This window comes from Dermacentor variabilis, chromosome 1, assembly GCF_050947875.1.
Source record: "Dermacentor variabilis isolate Ectoservices chromosome 1, ASM5094787v1, whole genome shotgun sequence".
Lineage (NCBI taxonomy): Eukaryota > Metazoa > Arthropoda > Arachnida > Ixodida > Ixodidae > Dermacentor > Dermacentor variabilis.
In genome coordinates this window covers 278,675,451-278,696,387 of record NC_134568.1, presented here as the reverse complement: position 1 = coordinate 278,696,387, position 20,937 = coordinate 278,675,451, and the positions used below count along the sequence as shown (strand labels likewise).

Sequence of the window (20,937 nt, the reverse complement as noted above, 5' to 3'; positions counted from 1 at the left end):
TAAGATGCTCTCTTCGTCGTTTTTTGATGCTGCCGACGGTGACCTACACTGATTGAATGACTGCGAGCATCCTCACTCAGGATGATGTACTATGCCCAATGTATGGCTTAAAACTGCACCGCAGGTCCGTGAGCACGAAAGAGTCCCAAGCTGATAACGTACCACCATCGAGCATGTTGCAAAAAATATGAACAATGACCAGGAATTTTGGAAATTGCCATCTCTCCAGCTTCGGCGCAGTGCACTCGCGTAATTCCGTGGGCAGCATTTTCAAAAAAAGGATGTTTCATAAGGTGGCCCGAATTTCGACAACTTTTTTAGCAACGTCGAGAGGGCACGCGCCCTTTTAATAACGTACGTATCTACGGCACTTAGTCTTAGCGTGTTTGCTGTGTTAGTGTTTTGGTCAGAATTAAAACGCTGCTGTAACGCTGCAGGAAAGTTAGGAAAAAGCAATGTACATGTTATTAGAAGGGCGTACACTCTCGACGATGCCAACTGAAAGTTGTGGAAATTCAGGCGGCCTTGTCAAATATATATATATATATATATATATATATATATATATATATATATATATATATATATATATATAGTCATATGATGAGAAGCCAACAAACGCTGACACCAAGAACAACATAAGGGAAATTACTTCTGCTTAATAAATGAAATAAAGAAACGGTAAATTAATGGAAATGAAAGTGGATGAAAAACAACTTGCCACAGGTGGGGAACGATCCCACAACCTTCGCATTACGCGTGCGATGCTCTACCAATTGAGCTACCGCGGCGCCGTTTCCCTATCCTTTTTCTTGGGTATTTATGTGTACTAGTAGAACCCTGGGAGTGTTAGCCAGCGCCACCACTCACAAACATTGGCGGTGGATGTGGAACATCCTTTCTGCCGCAGGCGTCACGAGAACGTGATCATTTTTTTGGGTGAAGGCAACCGGCGCTGGCTAACACTCCCAGGGTTCCACTAAGAAACATGAATACCCAAGAAAGTGGATGGGGAAACGGCGCTGCGGTAGCTCAATTGGTAGAGCATCGCACGCGTAATGCGAAGGTTGTGGGATCGTTCCCCACCTCTGGCAAGTTGTTTCTTCATCTACTTTCATTTCCATTAATTTATGGTTTCCTTATTTCATTTTTTAAGCACAAGTGATTCCCCTATGTTTCCCTTGGTTTCAGTGTTTGTTGGCTTCTTGTGATACGACTAATAAAAATAGGGCGCCTCGGTTAACGCCCTTTCTTCTCGTTTATATATATATATATATATATATATATATATATATATATATATATATATATATATATATATATATGATATAATCATATCATATGCTGCCCATTGAGATACGCTGGCGCACTGCGATGAAGTTGGATAGATAGGCGTAGGGGGCAATGTCCAAAATACCTGGGTATGCGTGACAGCACGCCGCTGAAGATTACTTGGAATCGGGCGTCCTGCCCTTTCGCATAAGAGCTCGTGGAAGATTACGTAAAACGAATACGATCTGAGAGAAATTTGCATTGGTCTGCAGCCATCTTGAAACCTGCCGTCTCGCGATTGTGATGTGCGTGCGTGCGTGCGCGCGTTTTCTCTCAGCTGTTCCCTTCAGCTATGAGCGTGAGCGCGAATACGCGTGTACGTATAAAACTTAATCATGAGCGGGATGCCGTAAAAGGGAGCCTGCTTTCGCAGTTTACGTTCCGAAAACTTAATAACGCTTCCTAAACCGAAGCTTTCTAAGTCTCACTGATTCGTCCCTGAGCGCCGAAAACGCACTGCAGGAAAGCCAACTTACACATCTGCGTAGAACACTATGCAGTTTACATTCGCAGTACCGCGCCAGCGTCGACTGGCCGGCCGGTCAGTGCCTGATAAGGGCGCGAAGCGACGAGCTCAACAAAAGTAGCGCATGCGCACAAAGTTCACTGGAAGCGCAAGCTGCGTCTGCTAGGCATGACACCACCCCTGTCGCGATTAACTGAGCTTCCCTGCTTATCGGAGACAGCAAGTGGGCGTGAACACGGGTTCGTTTTAGGATCTGGGGAAAAAAAATCAAGGCCCCTTTCTTAAGAAAGATTGCTGAACGCCACGCTACCCAGACGAACTGTATATATCTGCATTGCATTACGCGCGTCGCGCAATGCATTCCCGGCCGTCACCATAGGTATAGGTCGCGGGTGCAACGCACGGCAGAAGAGCCTGCCGTACGCGAACGTAAGCGCGAGCGCGATCGGGCCCGTAAGGTCGATCCCGTGTATCGGCAACGGCATGCAGAAGCCATGTGGAGGACGCTTGTGCAGTCGAGATGCATGCTGGTCTTGTGATCGTCAGCGTGTAAATCAGACCGAACAAGTCTCGTTGTGACGCGGAAACGTTCCTGGCAGAAACGATGAAGACCTTAAAGCCACACAGTACGCCAATCCTCGTGTGCGGTGACCTTAACATCGATGTAGCGAAACAGCACGGCAAATAAATCGAAAGTTTTATGCTAGATTGTTACTCGTTGAAACTGAAGACGCTACAGAGACCCACGACGCAACACCGTTGCTGCGTTGATCTCACGTTTGCAAGCAGGCGGTATTACGTGACGATGGCAGAGCCTCTGACCGTCTACCACAGCGATCACAAGGCAATACTGTGCAAGTGTAGAGTCGTCCGTGAAAGTGTGAGTGTGTGTGTGTAATCAACGCGACATGATCTAAAATAAAGGCTGTGCAACTTAACGAAATGTGTATTCTTTCAAGTTCAACGTTTAAAAAATACAATCCTAAACAAGCAATGAAATCGCATACGCATAGCATCGGGTCGCTCAGCATTTCTTGGGTTCGTTGCGTGGTTGTTGGCTTTGGACTTTGATTCAGTTCGTATTGGGGGGAAAATTTGCGTTCAACCATCTTTCTTTAACAAATGGGATTTGATTTTTTTTATTCGTGGTCTACGGACTTGCTCGGTCAGTGTTCCAATTTCGTTATATACTTTTGACAGTGTTTGGTGCTTTCATTATCTTTTCCTTACCTATGATTTGGGATAGTCGGCCCTACTTGTGGCCTGAATGTTGTGGCCCAAGTGATTATAAAGATATGCTTCGGAGTGACTTTTCGTTGTCTACTTCGTAGCATTCCACTTGCCTTCTGCACTTGGGTTGCGGGTAAAGTATGAAATTTTGATCTAGAATAAAGAACTGGAGTATATAATTATCATTAAACCAAGACGCACGCACAAGTAGAAAGGCGCAGCGCAATGTTCCGCTTGCAACAGAACTCAATTTCAAGATGAGCCCATAAAAAAGATAGCGAGTGTGCCGCTCGTAACACGAATGCGGGATTATCAAAACGGATGCAGACACTGCGAATGAATTTGATAAACGTACATACATGCAGTCATTGTGAGCGCTGCCTGTCGACGCTTGGGCTAGCTATCAGAGTTTCCCGACTTACGCGCACATTTGGCCACGTATATGCCCTTGGCTGAATGTGGCACGCTCCAAGATTGCAGCCCTTATATATGGACCTGTTCACAACCTTCAAGTGCCGCTATATAGACACATGGTGCTTGAACCGTGCCTCAAGTAGTTTTGCTACGCTGTGCCGAGCTGCAATTTGCTGTACAATCCGAAAGCTTGTTCTCACGTGGCAGTTGCGTGCTCCAGTCTCAACCGACTTCACTTCCAGTATGTCTCACGCAGTCAGTTTCGGAATCTGTTGCCGCGGCCTTGCATTCGTTTCATGAAAACGTGTATACTGACTCTGTCCTGCTAGCTTAGGCAACGTCACATATGTCCAGTCTTCCGGTGAGGAATGTGAAGGGAAAAATATGAAAAGGAGCTAACTCTAGTAGTTAATATCATTTACGCCCCTTACGCGTTTGATGCTAAGTATAGAGAATTGCGTGCTCGCGCACTGACGAAGATCGTCGTCGTGCTTGATCGAATACTGTATCTCAACTCGGTCTTTATTTTCTTTCACTCTAACACGTAAATCAGAGGTTGTGGTTATTCATGGGTGGTTATTTCGATGCATGATCTTATATCAAAAAGCCGGTTGCATGGAATTTTGTCATTCATCGCAGCAGTATTGATCACTAACTGCATAACTTTTCGGCGCTCAATGACGAGAACACGACCTCCTGCTCTTTCTAGAGCCTTTTAAGTTGGTTTGTATAAAGTTACGTACAGTATGTGTATAATATTTTAAGCCTGAAATGCTTTTAACTCCCGTTGTCGGTGACCTTCATGTGACCTTGAGCCAAAAGCCAGATCCGTTAGCCGGGCACTCAAACGAGAACATCCGGGCGACCAGTCCATACTTAAGAAAATGCCGTCTCTGGCCCCCATTGAAACCCTTTGTACAGGACCGCATTACATACGCTAGTTACTGCCCAAACAAATTACAAAACATAATGGCTCCGAGTTCTTCCTAATGTTTGTTCACAATATCCTCAAGCTGTAACTTCTAGTACGCTGAAGCTTCATTTGTCCTTTCCAGTAGCGACGTTCAAAAGGCACATACAGTGCACCATACACTTCATTGTCATCTTTTGGCGCTGAGACACGGTTGCCTGTGCTTTTTTGAACGCCAGCGGTCTGCGAGTTCCGCGGCGCGGGTTTTGTGTCGCCTCAAGAGATGGCGCCACGATGCGCCTCCCTCAGACGCTTTTCTTCTACCTGGGCAGCGTGGTGTGCAGTTTCGAACATCCGCTACACCCACTTTAAGATTGGGGCTAGTATCATCTGCAACCAATCTGCTTTGCCGGTTGCCAGTTCATGCTTACATGTATTCTCGATTACGGGAGAGCCAGTAACTTTTTATTTAGATATGAAGCACACATTCTAAGGGTGGTGGTGGTACGCTCTGTCGTGTGCCTTTTATGGCAACCAGTAACAGTTTTGGTGCCATTTTCGGCGGCCGTTTTAACGAAATTTACACACTTCAAACAAGGCACGACTCTCGCTAAATATCTGAGATCAAGGTGGGGATATTGTTTTTCTTTTTTTGCTCTACCGCATGGATCGGGGACCGTATTCACAAAGCTATTCGAAGGTTAGTGCTGTTTGTCATTAGCCGGCTACCTTTTCTAATGATATGTCTTTCTTCACGATTGGATGCACCTGCTCCTACGAACAGATTTAGCGCAAGATTATTCTTTGAATACGGGCCCATGAGCACGAAACTGATTTTATTACGATTATGTTAAAGAGTACACTGTAAACAAAGCATTGTAACTGCGTCGTTGGTTTCCCCAAATTAACTTGTTATGTGCACAATCGTGTATCGTATCTTAAAGAAGCAAAAAAAAAAAGGACTACATGATTTCTCAACCAAACTAGCTTACCGCACAAGCTGCGGCCGCTGAGTGCCATATTGGAAAAAGGGAAAGTAATAAGAAATACGTTTGCAAGCATATAGGGCATTGAATATAATGTGTATTGCCTATGGAACAAGAGTGCATTTCGGCGCATCTAGACATAAAACGCGCAGCGGACTTCCACCAACACGCCGTCAGCTCATGGCGCCAGAGAAACGACAGCGTGCTCCACCATCGACCCAAGCATCTTCGCGCGCCTAGACGCGCGTGCGGGCTTTTTCATGCGAAACGAAAACATGGAGCAGCCCTTGTTCTCTTTCCTCTGTTGCCTGAAACACAAATATTAAAACCCAGCTACGAGAAACAGCTTCAGACGCCACAAAGCTCTCGCGCGTTGGCGTTCGCCGGCGAAGGCACCCCTCAACTCGGTTGTGCGAGAGCAAGTGTCTTTAGTGGAGATAGTCCTAGTAGGAAAATGAGCGAAAGAGCCAGTGAAAACTATTCGCTTTAAAATGGGAGAAAGCGCTAAAGAAATCAACACGCGCTGTTCATTAAAGGAATATCCTACCGATAAGTGCAGAGTCTGCCGAAGGGAGACCGCAGACTACATGCACAACTTGTGGGACTGCGTTAAAAAATCCAGAAGAAGCAAAATCAAGAACGCTCCCACCGCGGCTCGAGGCAGCCGCGAAGAGCTACGACCGTGACGAACAGCTCTGGGCCGTCCAGCAGATCTTCGAGGCGCTCGAAAGGCAGGGACCCAGCGAGCCGGCAACGGCGAGCGGAGACCTGCGCCGAGTAACGGCGACTTCGTAGATGACGTAGGCCCTCGTCGGGGCGCGCGAGCGCCCAACTGCAGGCATAAATAAAGTTGGCTCCAATCCAATCCAATTGCGGTGAGGATATTTGGGTAGCGTTTCTTGTTGCGTTGCATAGTTACGTAGAGAACAGAGCCGGTGACCGGCGCTTCTGTAGGGATGGTACATATGGAGATACGTATGCCGTGTAGACTCGTGTAAGGCCCGCACTTCTTTTCACAATTTTGATGAGATGCGGCCCTTACACGGGACTGTACCTTTTGGTGAAAATGGTGCCGGCGCAGCCTTGACTTGTGAACACCCCTGATCCCCGGATGTACCATTGCACAACAGGTCAATGCGCATATATCGCCATCTAGTAGTGGCACGCGGAAATACGCAGGGTGCGAAAATTCGCCGAAGTGCGCGCGCGGTATTGAGCCACCGAACGCGATTGCTTCTCCGTTGGAACTTTTTTTTTGCTCAAAATTTTGGGCTGACAAGTTGGGGGTGCAGCCCTACCCGGGTGCGGCCCTTACACGAGTCTACACGGTATACGCGGACTCAATATATGCGTGCTGTCCTGTGTGGAGCCATATTAGGTGGTGACGTAATTTCCTTGAATGGAAGTATGCGGGAGACCTCCAGAAAGACCGCTGCTGCGGTAAAAATATAGTTTGCTTTTTTCGAGTCAAATTTTGACGCTTCTCTTTGTCACAAGCACGTGAGGGCTTTTTCGCAAAGCATGATTTTTCTCCTGACTTTTTCTCTTTAAGGTAAAAAGTGGTGCTAGAAGAATCGATTATTTGCTTGTGCTGAAGTGTGACAGAAGGACTCCAACAAGTGGCAGAGCGGTATCCCGCATTCCTACAGGCGACTTACTTCATGAAGCCTTATGAAACTAACGGATATGCGCTGAATGCGGGGCTTCGTAAATGTGGCACTGAGACATAACCTTTGCGCAGTGCCTCTTCGAATCTTGTGACACGGATAATAATAACGGCTTCCTTGCTGCGAACACCATTTGCCTCTCGCCTCTATAGAACGGGCAGACACAGATAAAGTGTGCGCGTGTCTCGTCGCAGCTGCATGCGCCGCATGTGCACGTGGGGCTGTCAGCCATTCCATTGAGGCCGACATAGTCGGTCAATGCGACGCCGCGAACCATAAGCGGCGCAACATGGTCTGTTCGCGTCGTAACACAGGCGGTATGCGTAGCTGCAGATCCGGGGACGACGCACGTTAACGAGACTGCGCAGTCGTCCGCTATCTAAATAAATAAATAAATAAATAAATAAATAAATGAACTATGTTCTAGGTTAGTGCTCCCGAAGAACTCCGCGCAGAAGGCTATATTTGCCCTTGCTCAAGTTTCTGAGGCTTATGGTATGTATGATGTAGACTTACAAGAACGCCGCCTGCTACCGCATGAATGTGTCCGCGGTTTATTTTATTCGTGCTCCCCCTCTCTTTCTCTTCCCTTCCCCCCACGCAAGGTATCCAATCAGCACTGCTGGATGACCTCCCTACTTTTCTATGCATCATTTCTCTCTCTTGCTGTGGCCGATGATTCCTGACATTTCGTGACAGAGACAGTCGAGATGATGCACGTTGTAAACGTGCTTCGCGGATGTCTTTTGACACCTATTACTATCTAGGCCCATGCGTACAAGGATGCTCGGCCAGTTTGACATTGGCGACAAATCACTCCCCCTTCGGCTTCCATCGGTATTACATGGCATTCTTTCGTTTCACATGACGTTGAAGCCATAATATTGCTTCGAGAACGTCTTAAAAATGTCTGTAAATAATTATGCAGATCCCACGCACATGTTGCCGAGTCTATTTCAAGCGAAGCTTTAGTGATGCGAATAATTAAACCCTGTACAACTAAATGCGATACATAATACATGATAATGTTCTGTTCACTTCTTTCTCCACACTCGGCTGCTTCTGCTGACAACTTCATTGTCCTGGGACCCACTTCACTTCTTGCGCCTTGTTCTGCTTGTCTGTTCGGCTACACACCAAATAACGCAAGGCCTGCCTAGTTGCACGTTCCTAGTGACCCAAGTCCTGTCTGCGCGGCAAGACTGCGCCAGCTAGCACCCTCCCTGAAAGTGAGGGAAGTAGACAAAGAAAGCTGTTTTTATTATTATGGGCTTTTACGTGCCAAAACCACTTTCTGATTATGAGGCACGCCGTAGTGGAGGACTCCGGAAATTTCGACCACCTGGGGTTCTTTAACGTGCACCCTAAATCTAAGTACACGGGTGTTTTCGCATTTCGCCCCCATCGAAATGCGGCCGCCGTGGGAAAGCTGTTCTTTAGAAATCATATTGTTCCTTATTACAGAAGACTTCACTCACTGGATAAAATTGCTGAGAATGAGAAGTAGCAGGCCAGGCCCGCGCCGGAACAAGACGCAAGATATGCACTCAGGAATGCTACCTTCTTATCTAAATCGTGTGTAAACTGGGCCAGTGTGCGGTTAACATCCGTTCATCAATTTCTGAAAGAAACTCACTACTGTTACACATATTCCGAAAGCCTGAGCAGCGTTTTACAAAGAAAACAATTGACGCTTGTAAGCAGCGAACGTTAACATAAGAACGTCGCTCAAACCCGAATGGACACCGCCCTTCCCCTGCATTCTGTGTCTATTGGCCCCGCAGCAGCGGTATCTGGCTTGGACGCGTCTCCTGACGCCTGCCCAATTTCTACCGGGCCCCATAGTGCTCGCGCCTCAAGTAGGGCCCTCACATGTCCAGCGGCGAAATTGTCGCGTCGGCCGAAAAATTGTCCCCGCCGCATTGCTTCATGCTCGCAATCAGCGGAGGCTTGCGGCACGGCTTTCGACTCGCCGCTCGTCTCGAAAACGAGCGGCCTTTTTTTTTTTTTTCTTCACCCTCCCGGCTGGCACTTTTCTTGTCTTTCCTTTAAACCTGATTCATCTCCCGCTCTTTTCCCCACTTTCTTTTTTTTTTTTCGTCTCCCCTTCCGTCGTCTCCTCTTTTACATTTCTTTTTGGTGGGGAGGCGTGTTTCTTTTTTTTTTCATCAGTACTTATTTATGTGTTTGCCCTTTTCCGCTCTACGCGGCACAGCCGCCGAAGGGGCCGAGGCGGTTGCGGGAATTCTTTTGTGGGGCGCCATCCAGCGGAAGCCCGAGACGGGGGCTCGGGAGGCGGCCCTGTTTTCGTTATTTATGTCTCGCCGCTTTCTCGTCCCGTGTCCTCGCTTGCCCCGTGGCGTTCCCGTATTCTCACTTTGTGCTCGCCGCCTTTGATATCGCGCGCAGCCAGTCGTTCCCGAGCTGCGCGGATGGTCCGCCAGGGGGTGCGGGAGCGGGGGGAAATAAAGGCGGGCCGGCGCGTCGCCTCGGGCCCTCCCCTCCTCTGCGCTCGTTATATTTTCTCGCCAGGCTGTGTTTTCTTTTTCCCGCTTTATTTCTTTTATCCCACTCCGTTCCCCACCCCGTATCCCGGATCCCTCCTTTCCCTGGCCCGCCGCTTTGAAATGGTTGCGCGGTGTACAATTGCGTGAACTCGGCTGGGCATACCCAGAGTGTCGCTGTCGCCATGTTAACCAGCCGGTGTTCGTACGTTTTCTTGCTTGCGTCTCTTTCTCGGTCTTTTCGAATTTCTTTTCTGGCGCTTCGCAAGGGTGGCGTACCAGGGCCGTGGGTGCTGTTGTGGTCTAGGAATGAACCTTGGTTTCACGTACGGTATGACAAGGACCTTCCGTGTGCATATGCAGAAGGCGTATAATAGGGGAAAAAAAGAGATCCCAGTTGTTGGGGGAGGGACCACATTCACTGTCGACAGTCCCTGTACGGCGGTCAATAAGTGGCGACTGGCCACAAGCTGCAGCTGTTACTTCCCGCTGTGACCACAGAGTTCGGACACCGAAGCGCAGTCTGTTGTGACGCATTTTGAGAGCTCCGGGAGGGGGCTTGCATGTTCGCGGCGATATGCGGCACGAGCACGGCTCCACGTCGAGAGCACTCCTCCCTGGTTCACATTCACTGCGGCCAACATCCACGAGGGCGGTTGTCTACCAAACTGCCTGCTTGTCTATTATAGAAGTGCCTTCGACGGTGCCCTTTTCGTAGAGGCACTTGACGTTCGCACGATTATCGCAGAAAACCGTAACGTGCATGTGGTTTAAATGTTTCCGATGTAAATGTTAGGCCGTGTGGTGGTTGACGTACCAAGTAAGCCTTCCCGAATGGTTTATGCTCTTTATTTTTTTCTTTGTAAGGAGTCATCACTGAAAGAAAAAAAGATATATGACTCCTTTCAAATGTCCTGGAAGGAGGTGTTGGAAGGAGGTGCGAATTAGTTTCAGTGACCGAGCCACTGAAATATGCTTCACCGAATTTATATAGTCGAGCCCTCAGCCCACTTAATACCTGGATGGAGTGTGCGTGAACAATGCGAAGAAGTCTCAAGAAACTTGGTGCTTGGCGAGACGTTTGAGGCTTCGCGAAGGCATCGTAATGCAGGCTAAATGAGCGCAATGTATAAGAAGACGTGCGTAATCTTGGGTTCGATTCCGGGCCGCGGCGGACGCATTTCAATGGGGGCGAAATGCAAAAAACGCTCCTGTACTTGTATTTAGGTGCACAATAAGGAAACTCACCTGGTCAAGTTTAATCCGGAGGTAATGCGGTGTGCCTCATAATCAAATCACGGTTCCGGCACGTAAAACTCCCAAAATTATTTCACGATTTAACTTGTGGAGTTCTCGTCCATGCGTTGAGTTCGACCACGCAAGCGCTGCTCAGCACGAAGCCGGCGAACGGCGGAACGTCCGAAGACCTGTGCCAAAGTTGTCGTGAAAGCCGACCAGGTGGTAAGATCGGATTCATGATTGCGGAACCATAGGTTTGCCACGTCCGTCAAGTCAAAGATCAGATTAGTTAGCTTGGCACGGTCGTCGCACTTATTACAGGCACTTACGTGATCAGATTCGGCGAGCCGGTCTTCCACGTCGTGGTCGTCTGTACCGCTAAATATAGCAGGGTCGCGCTGCCGGATGACACCTGCAGGGCAGACATGGCCGTGGGTATACGGGAGCAGCAGCCTGGGACGGTCCTAGATCATCCATTTCAGTAGCTGGTGGTAGCGTCCGACTGCGGAGTTCCAGCATGTGGAAGAGAAACCAAGCACCTCCACCAAATATAGGGGGGGGGGGGGAAGGGTTTCTTCGCAGCACTTGTAGCCCTGCAGCGCTAGACCGAAACAAGTCGGTCGGTGCATGGCGAAGCGGGCAAGCAAGCGCTTCTTGTCGTCGTCTTCTTTCACGCAGCACCGTGCCCAGAGTCTTCAGTACAACCTATTTTTTCTACAGAAGCCGGTATAGTGCGGTGCTTTGGTGCAGTGGGTCCTTGTACGGTGTCTCTTCGTCATCGTCCCCAGGTTATCAGCTCCCGTGCTGTTCTGTCTTCCGTACTTCGCGCTCGCCTGATTTGCACCTTCTTCAAGGTGCAGAGTCTGTTTGGACCATGTTACCGGGCGTCTTCGGGTCGAGACAATTTGCGTTTGGGCGAGATGCTTCCTTATTGACAAGCCACCGCTAGTCGCACTGCCTGCAGCGAGGGCGACGGATTGCTGGACCAATAGGCCACGCTAAGCGGTAAGACACGCCATCTATTTGCAGTTTGAAGACTGCTGAAGCTCGCTTGGAGTGGCGCGTAGTCTTTGACACAAGGGAACCGTGGAATTCAATCGTAAAGTGAGGTGAACCAGTGACTGATGACAGTCGATCTGACAATGCAAGCCCCGCGCAAACTGTCTCGAGTCAGTGGCCTACAATAAACGGCGCAAACACACACACAGCAATGTGCTGGAGGCTTTCCCTTATGAAAATGGTTATGTCCTTTATGTTTACTGTATGTTTCCTTGAGGTCACATGAGGAAACGTCCTTTATGTTTCCTCCATGTTGAAATTTGGCCACTGCTTTTATGTTTCCTTCATGTGTCCTCCCTTTATGTATCCCTTATGTTACCGTACTTTATGTTTCCTCCATGTTGAAATTTGGCCACTGCTTTTATGTTTCCTTCATGTGTCTTTCCTTTGTGTATCCTTTATGTTACCGTCCTTTATGTTTCCTCCATGTTGAAATTTGGCCACTGCTTTTATGTTTCCTTCGTGTGTTCCACCTTTATTCATCCTTTATGTGGCCCCAGTGGGTAAATCCTGTATTTTATGTAGACATGCATAGATGAAGATTGCAAGGTCACTGTTCCCTACAAGATGCAGCATACAGGTTAGAACACTGCTATGGCACAGAAATTTATGCTAACTTGTTCTAAAATTACAAACTAATTAGACTTCATAGAATATTTCAGTGTAACACTTGGAATATGATTGTACGTTCCTCACTGCAGTGCTGCTGCTGTTCTAGTTATGTCTTGCTTACTAATATATAATGTAATGTTTGGATGGAAAGATCAGGCTGTATTGGTGTTTGTACTTTTAAAAGAAAGTTTTCACTGTACTTTGTAAAGGTTTGTCTGAAATTACGAGCAGTTTATTGGACTATCTGTATGTTACTTCAATTTGCCACGTCTGCTCACAGCAGACCTCTGCAATGCGGTGCTTGAATGAGAGCTCACAGGGCACCTGAAAAACAAAACAAAAGGAAATATTTTTCACTTATTCAAAAATATTCATATAAGCAAGAACAGCTTGGCCTGTATGCACACAGCTAAGAAACTTGCAGCAGTCAGAAATAGCACATATAAAGATCAGGGCAACGAACAAGCTTTTAACTAATTGTTGTTTGAGCGCTGTTATCTGCCATTCCACTCAGGTATAAAACTGCTCACAAATTATTTTAAACATTATTGCAGCAGCTGCTAAGTATTACATGAACTTTAGGAGTGGGCAACTGGCCAATAAACCTTTGTGTGCTACCTCAAGCATCGAGGTTCCCAAAGTTGAGGCCCTCCCTATGCCGTGAGCAATAACTTGCTAATATTTACCAGGAAAGCTTGCTAATATCACAGGCCTCCCATCGAGCAACACTACTGTCTATGCCATAAGGTGTTGTGGTTAAACGTTAGTTGAGCACACATTCTAATGCCAAATTGAAAGGCATTACAATATCCTGTGCATTTTTCACATTTTCAGTTTTTGTAGTTCTTACCCATTTTTATTGTCAGTTACAGGCTGCAGGTGTGCATTCTACTGAACGTTTAGCACAACACTTTACTGACTTCAGCATGCCACAGAAGGTGGCGGGCAAACATGCTGTGTATGTGTACCTACAGCAAACTGAATGGTAGCAGCATCTGCTTCACAAGCATGAAAAGGTGTTATTCGCGTGGCGAGTTGTTTAGGCTTTATCAAAATTGGACACACTATCAATAAACTTCATGTGAATACATTATTGCAATCTTATGCTTTCTAAACAGAAAAATGATGAGTTAACTGGTGTTTAATCTAAGACGAACTGCATTATACTTCATCACGTGCTCGTCATAGAGCAAAATGTGGGAGGCGATCGACATTTGCATTAAGCAATACATTCCATCAATGCTGTATCCTTTAAGAGTTTTCAGTTGCGTTGATATCCTGCAACTGCATGCTGTTTAATCTAAGACGAACTGCATTACACTTCATCACGTGCTCGTCATAGAGCAAAATGTGGGAGGCGATCGACATTTGTATTAAGCAATACCTTCCATCAATGCTGTATCATTTAAGAGTTTTCAGTTGCGTTGACATCCTGTAACTGCATGCTGCTATTAGATTCAGCGGTGGTGTTTAACAGGCGGGTGAGATGCTGGCACGCAAGGGAGGCGGGCTAGCTTAGTATGTAATCAATGCTTTGCAAACTTCCACTACCAGCGAATAGCATACTCTAGTATCTGCATTGCAAGTGCAGGAACTGGAAGCCTAGATGTCATTGTTGCTACCTTAATCTGATAACACCACAGTGGTGCAAGCGAAAAGCGTTACCATGCCATGCCATCATTGGTGTGCTTTCCCTAGTGTGCTACATACCGCCAGCCCACATGCCTCAGCATGCCTGACAATATTATTGTGTATATCTTGTGGTGCTAATAAGCACAATGGCATGATTGCCTAGCCCAGTATACAGCTTTGTATCCATAAGAATCCGGCCAACAGCTCAACAAATCAGACAGCAGTCCAAGACAAACTAAGATACAGGATGCCAGCCAAAGGATCGCATTGTGCAGTGCAGAACATGCCAGGAGCTCTCATTTCATCTCTAACCCACCACAATCAAAACCAGTACAAGTTGAAACCCAAACTGCCAAGTCACACGTACAACAATCATCAAAAGAAACAACCACCGTGTCCATGCTTTCAGCTGAGGCTGGGAGATCTAGTTGGCCTTGAAGCCGCCACCATTACAGCAACAGTCAAGAATCCATTGGAATTAACCAGAGATAGCAAGACTGATTGGAGCGCTTATTTTAAACAGACAAAAGTCTGTCACTACAAGAATAGTGGTTAAAAAGCAAGATGTTTGCTGCACACACAATTATGTTGAAAAGCTAGGGCTTGAAAGCCAGAAATTTAGTTATGTATGGATCTTGCGACATAGCGCATTGTTATACAACTTTTGTGTGACAGCATTACTTAGGAGACTTTCTGCCTAAACCGTGTCTTTAGGTGGTTAAAACCTTTTCGTACAATCACCGCGAGCGCATTATTCACAGTAGAAAATATCAATTCAGTAAGAGTGCAACAAATAATTACACTATGTCAAAAAGTGGCTGTTTCAAAATTGCACCAAGTGCAGTGTGGCTCGAGCGTGAAGCAAGCCTCCATGTAACATAATGAAAATCTAAGGTGGTGAGCGTATGGTACCACAAACGACAGATGCATGCATAAGTTCTAGGCAGTACTCCGCATTGTTTGCATGTCCCTGGAAGCTTGTGTATTAGGCAGATAAGCAATAAAGAAGAGAAGGTAAAAAAGGTTCTCCACATTTGAGATAGATGACGGCATAGGACCAGCTTTGTCTTATCAAATGAACAAGTGCAGCGAAATGGAGAAAAAAATGCAATGCAACAGAGAATGCTCCGCTTTCAGCTGTGCTACCATGGTGGGCTTGCAACTACTTTACTGCGCTGACTTTTATGATTCAGCGGCATTCTATACCACATTATGAACGAGTGAAATTTCTGTTACATATAAAAGAGACCGGCTTCCACCCTGAAGCCGACAAGCTCTTGGGACACACATTGAACTTGCCACATTAAAAGGTTAATGGCTTGTTTGCTTGAAAAATTGAGCACTCATACTGTGATTAGGAATTTGGCAGCTACCTAATGAGCAGCAAACTTTTTTGTCATGATGGGGGTATTTTTAGGAGATGAATTATGGTATGCAATACATAATTGTGACCGAGAAAAGGGAAGAATCTAGGTGTGCAGGTACTAGTGCGAGAAGTGACTACATAATAATTCAGGTAACCACAGCCTTCTGTTTCTCTCGGGTGGCTCATAGGCACCCTCATGCTCCTCAATGATGTTTCTAAAAAAGCAACCTGGCTCGAATAATATAGTCTGTATAGAGAATATATTGCATAGTCACTCCAGCTTTGTTTATATTTGTATCAGAAGAACCAAATTTAGTTACAGTGCTTCAACTGAGGGCTCCCCAGATAAATACAAGATATTGTGCAAGTGATCTGCTACTAGAAATCCTGGAAATGGCACACACAAAAAATGATTGCATATTGCAAAAGCATATCCTACAACTAAGTGCAGCGACAGATTCTTACGCACCTTGTAAAAGCACGCAGGTCAAGTGCATCGTTGTGGGATCCAATATGTAGCAGTGCAGCAGGTTCCTACAGGTCGCAGGCTTGACTCCAGAATCCGCATAACCTTCAACAGTAAGAAAGGTTTAATTTATTGTGATGTGAAGCTTCAAACATGTGATTTACAGTGTCATGTGGAATTGAAAGAAAGAGACTCACACATAAAGCTGTGCTTGTTTTACAGATGCCTCGTAGTTATATCTCATGTGCTTACATTGTTATATTGTAAAATTCAGGCGGGAATAAAACCAGCAGCTAACACCAGACTACCTGGGAAATTATCACCAAAACCTAAATATGTAGTGAATCAAAAGAATCGATTATGAACGGTCTAAAACCTAGGCCGCGATTTTGTAGCGATGCCTTTTCCGATGCTACTCCTCTTCCTCAGTTGTCGGACTGACATTCCGCCATCGTTATTGACTAGTACAGCCAGCCGTGGACGGTGCGTTACAATAGAGGCAAACATCGAGCGGAAAGCATCGCAACAAAATCGCAGCCCTTATTTACGCAGTTCTACAACCCACATATTATGACAACAATCGCAGGAGCTGACATCCTGTTCTTCAGATGAAAATATTAATGAAAACGAGCGCCTTATTGGCATGCATCAATTAAAAATAAATTTCGCTGTTGTAATATCGGTCTATATTTGCCGTGCAATATAGAAGAGAAATACGCGAGCACGACGAAGAACAGAAACAATGCAGACAGGTTCTCGCGAAGCTGGGCTTCAAACTGAACTGTATCAATAAAATAATCTTCACACATGCAAATAGGTGCTCCACTGTCAAAACACCGCAGTCGCGTTCGAACTCGCGATGCCCACGACACACTTACATGCATTACACATGTAATTTGCAGAAATAATATCCACGGAAGGATTTCTTGCCGGGAAACTACCTAGAAAACAGGAACTTTCAGCGTTTACGTAAATATTTGCCTATTAAGTTTCAACAATCAGCGGTGGTAGCACGTCACTGCAGAAAGCAAGCGGTAAGAAATAATAATTTTCACGGAAACTCCCATCGTGAAACGGTTTGCTAAATGGGCAGAACAACATGGGCAACATACGCTCCGAAAGTGCTCTGTTGTCGTTGCACAAAGTTTACTACATGAACCATAAGCTGCGAGAATGCGCGCAAGCGTCAGACCTGCTTACCTTCAAGATGTGAACAGCAAGCGCTCCTTCGTCCCGCAGGCACCACGCGACGACGTTCTTTCCAGCGCGAACACTGTCGAATTGCCGATGAACACCACCGCACAAAAGCCCAACTTTCAACAAATTCTTCCACGCACCATAATTCGAAGCCGCAGTACCAGGTATTTCACGAGCGAACGCGGACAGGCGAGAACAAAGGCAGCTCGGACGGGCGCTGTAGTACACGTAAGACACCGGCGTATCACAGGAAACATAAGGCGAACTAATGGCGTTACACGAGTCCAGAGGTTTCCAGATGGTTAATGGACACGATACGGATCACAGTTTGTTTAGGCACTTCCAAAATATGATTCAATTACCGTGAAACTGCAACGAGCACTCTCACCGCTCACACAAACGCAACGTGGCCCAGCTCAATATAACGTCCAGTAATTTTACCGGGCATAACCGTCACTAGGTTGCCTAGATGCGCGCGCACCCGCTATCCGTTTAGGGTGAGGACAACCACGTTGTCTGCTAGCGCGGCCGCCATTTTCTTGTGCGCCCGCTCTCCGCGGGCGCACAAGAAATATCAGACCAACTATGTGGGAGCTTTTGCCGGCGAACACGAGACAATCAGCGCGCAGCATGTGCAGCTCCGTCTGCTTGTGATGGCGGACGGTGTACGGGAAGCCGCGATAGCTGCGAGACCCATCGATCAGAAATTCCGATAATAATATTTGGGGTTTTACGTGCCAAAACCACTTTCTGATTATGAGGTACGCCGTAGTGGAGGACTCCGGAAATTTTGACCACCTGGGGTTCTTTAACGTGCACCTAAATCTAAGCACACGGGTGTTTTCGCATTTCGCCCCCATCGATATGCGGCCGCCGTGGCCGGGATTCGATCCCGCGACCTCGTGCTCAGCAGCCCAACACCATAGCCACTGAGCAACCACGGCGGGTCAGAAATTCCGAATCACCACACACATACACGCTTCTTATGGCGCCCAGTGGCGCGTTTTTGAGAATGTGAGGGCTTATCTTAAAAAGTTGGAACCACATTTCCTCGTAGCGTAAGGAATAAAGGCGAAAAAACGTGGCAATGGCTGGCTTACAGCGGCAGCGGAACTTCACCGAAAGTGAAACAGGCGTACTGCTTGCACGCTCGCGTAATCAAACAAATACTGCCATACTCCGCATACAGCTTTCATACTCAGCCAACTGACAATTATAAATTATTCAGTTGTACGCCCAAGCAAGCATTTACGGGATCCGCGCTGCCCTACTTCTACCCCTGCTAATTAAAACAAAGCAATGACTCGTACTTGTGGTCAGCGCGAAAGCGACAAGGACAAAAGGAAGAAACACAGCAACACGGCGCTGCTTCTTCGGAGTGCTTGTTCCTTGTTTCCGCGTTGCTATTGCGCTGTTGCTAAAAGTACGATGAATCGTAACGAACTCGCCCACTTTGCTATCTTTCTACAGCAAGCGCACGCAGGTTTTTTGAAAAGAAAGGCACTTTTAGCATCGACCGCAGGTTCCGCATTGGTTAGTGAGCGAACTTTTGTGTATAGTTTGCGTGAGTAGTAGAGAAAACGTATCATGACAAGGCCGACGGCTCGAAAAAGAAATAGCGTAGAAAAAGCAACATGTTACAAAGTGCTCCGAAGACCACGGTTTTCAGGTGGAGCCGTGGCAGCGTCTCCCAATGGTCAAGTTTTTTTTTTTTTCAGTTTAGAGTATCAGAAATCCTACAGATATTCAATTTCACTAGATTCTTTTGTACTAGGCGTTCTGAAAGTGAGCGGCAGCTACAGTTCAGCTTTGGAGGTGGCAGCGCTGGCATTTCCCGCTGACGACTGCAAAGAAATCTTACGAGCGTAATATAGAGACAATCGTAACGTACTTATTAGATATTTACGTGTAATGAGGCTGTCATGAAACCAATATAACACCTCCAGCAGCTACTTTTTTTTTTTTTTTTTTATTCATATGATATAAGGAGATGTTGGCGCGCAATTTAAGGCGCCGGCTACTCCTTATCTCTTGGGTGGTTCTGTCATACATCATTCAGGGTGCACGGTTACATATCGAATAGTCTTTTCACACAAGCACACCTATGGCTCCACATCTACGTAGTCGAAAGTCTCAAAAGTACAAACGATACTGTCGCCTAATAACACTTAGCACACTATGTCTCCACACCTATGTAGTCGAAAGTCTCAATAGTACAAACGATACTGTCGCCTAATAGCACATTTTCTAGTCAGCGAGTCAGCGGGTACATACAATATACATGGCAAATGTCTTCACACTTATGTAGCCGAAAGTCTCAAAAGTACAAACGATACTGTCTCCTAATAACACGTTGTGTAGTGAGCGGGTGGTATATACATCGTGTTAAAATATTAGCACATACAGTCACAACAAAGCAGTCAACATAACATAATTCCCAAACAGATGGATATATAGAGTGACATTCAAATGAACAGAACAATGAAAGCACTAATAACGTCCAACGATGCCACTGTCTTTAAAAAAAGTCTTTAGTGCTTTTAAAGCGCTCTTCTGCAAGGCCGTTGTTGGCCAAGGGCCCAAAAGTTTCCTTAAACTGAAAGGTCTGCGGTCTAATTTACTTAGCGCTGATTTAAGTCGGCATCTTGGTGTGTCGTGATGTGGGCAATCTAGAAGGAGGTGATATATATCTTCATCTACAAATCCACAATCACATTCGGGGGTTTCCGCTCGGCCAATTCTGTGTAAGAAATGCTTTGTGTAGGCAGTGCCTAGCCGTAATCGATGAATAAGCGTTTCCATAGTTCTATCTAATGACAATGAAAATTTGAATTCAATAAATGGATCAATATGATATAAGTCAGAGCTCTTAGAATTCTGGTCAAACCAAGTGTTTCTAGACATGTTGACAGACGTTGTCCTTATAATGCAGCGTAATTCATTTTTTTGATATTGGGAGCGGAGCCGTATCATCTTTCAGGTGCGCTTGTCGTGCTGCTTCATCGGCTGCTGTGTTGCCAGGAATGTTGCAATGCCCTGGTATCCACTGGAGTGCTATTGCATGTTTCGCTTCGCTTGCCTTTGTGAGGTTTTTAAGTGTTTCATAAATTATACTGTCGCTGAATGCTTTCCCCGTGCTGCAGAGTGATGTTAGAGCCGCCTGTGAATCGCTGAAAATTACCCATTTTTGCGCTTCTGTTACTGACAATATAAATTTTACCGCACATAGGATTGCGAACAGTTCAGCCTTTGTGGACGAAGTCGCACGAGATAACTTAAATGATTCTTGTTTGTTGAGGTGCGGTATAATGAATGATGAAGTGGAAGAGGTTGCTGTACTGGAGCCGTCTGTATAGACGTGTGTGTATCCTGAATACCGCATATATATCTGGTATAGTGCGAGTTGTTGAGCAGCTTGAATGAACATGTCTCTTTTGCTGAATATTCCTTCTACTGACAATTCGATTTTTGGAACTGTAAGCAGCCATGGAGGATATTCGATGTCTGAGTTCCAAAATTCATTTCCTGGCAATATGTGAAGATTTCTTTGAATTTCTATATGAACATAACTTCTATCTCGTTTCATTATGTCTAGAGCCAATGGGTGGTTTTTATGCTGGGTTTGAAGACGGAAATAATGCCGGCATGTTTCTGTAGTTCGCATAACTGGAAATGGTGATTGGCGAGCCTCAGCTATTACAAGAGAACTCGAAGTCGCTCGTGGAACTCCTAGACATAGGCGTAGTCCTCTAGCTAAAAGTCTTTGAAGTCTCTCTTCTGACGTGTGGGAAAGTCCGTGTAAGATGGGCGCGGAATATGCAATTTTTTGTCGTATTAATGCATTGTAAACAGTCAGC

At 46.2% G+C, this 20,937-nt stretch overlaps 1 protein-coding gene and 1 non-coding gene across 3 annotated transcripts in view; one reads left to right on the top strand and one right to left on the bottom strand.

Moving 5' to 3' along the window:
* LOC142565493 (LIM domain-binding protein 2-like) overlaps positions 1-20,937 on the top strand; it is a 398,298-nt gene that overhangs the window by 210,244 nt on the left and 167,117 nt on the right. The gene's annotated exons all lie outside the window — the stretch shown is intronic.
* TRNAT-CGU (transfer RNA threonine (anticodon CGU)) lies at positions 719-791 on the bottom strand. Its single transcript has one exon. It is a non-coding gene; the product is annotated as a tRNA-Thr (tRNA).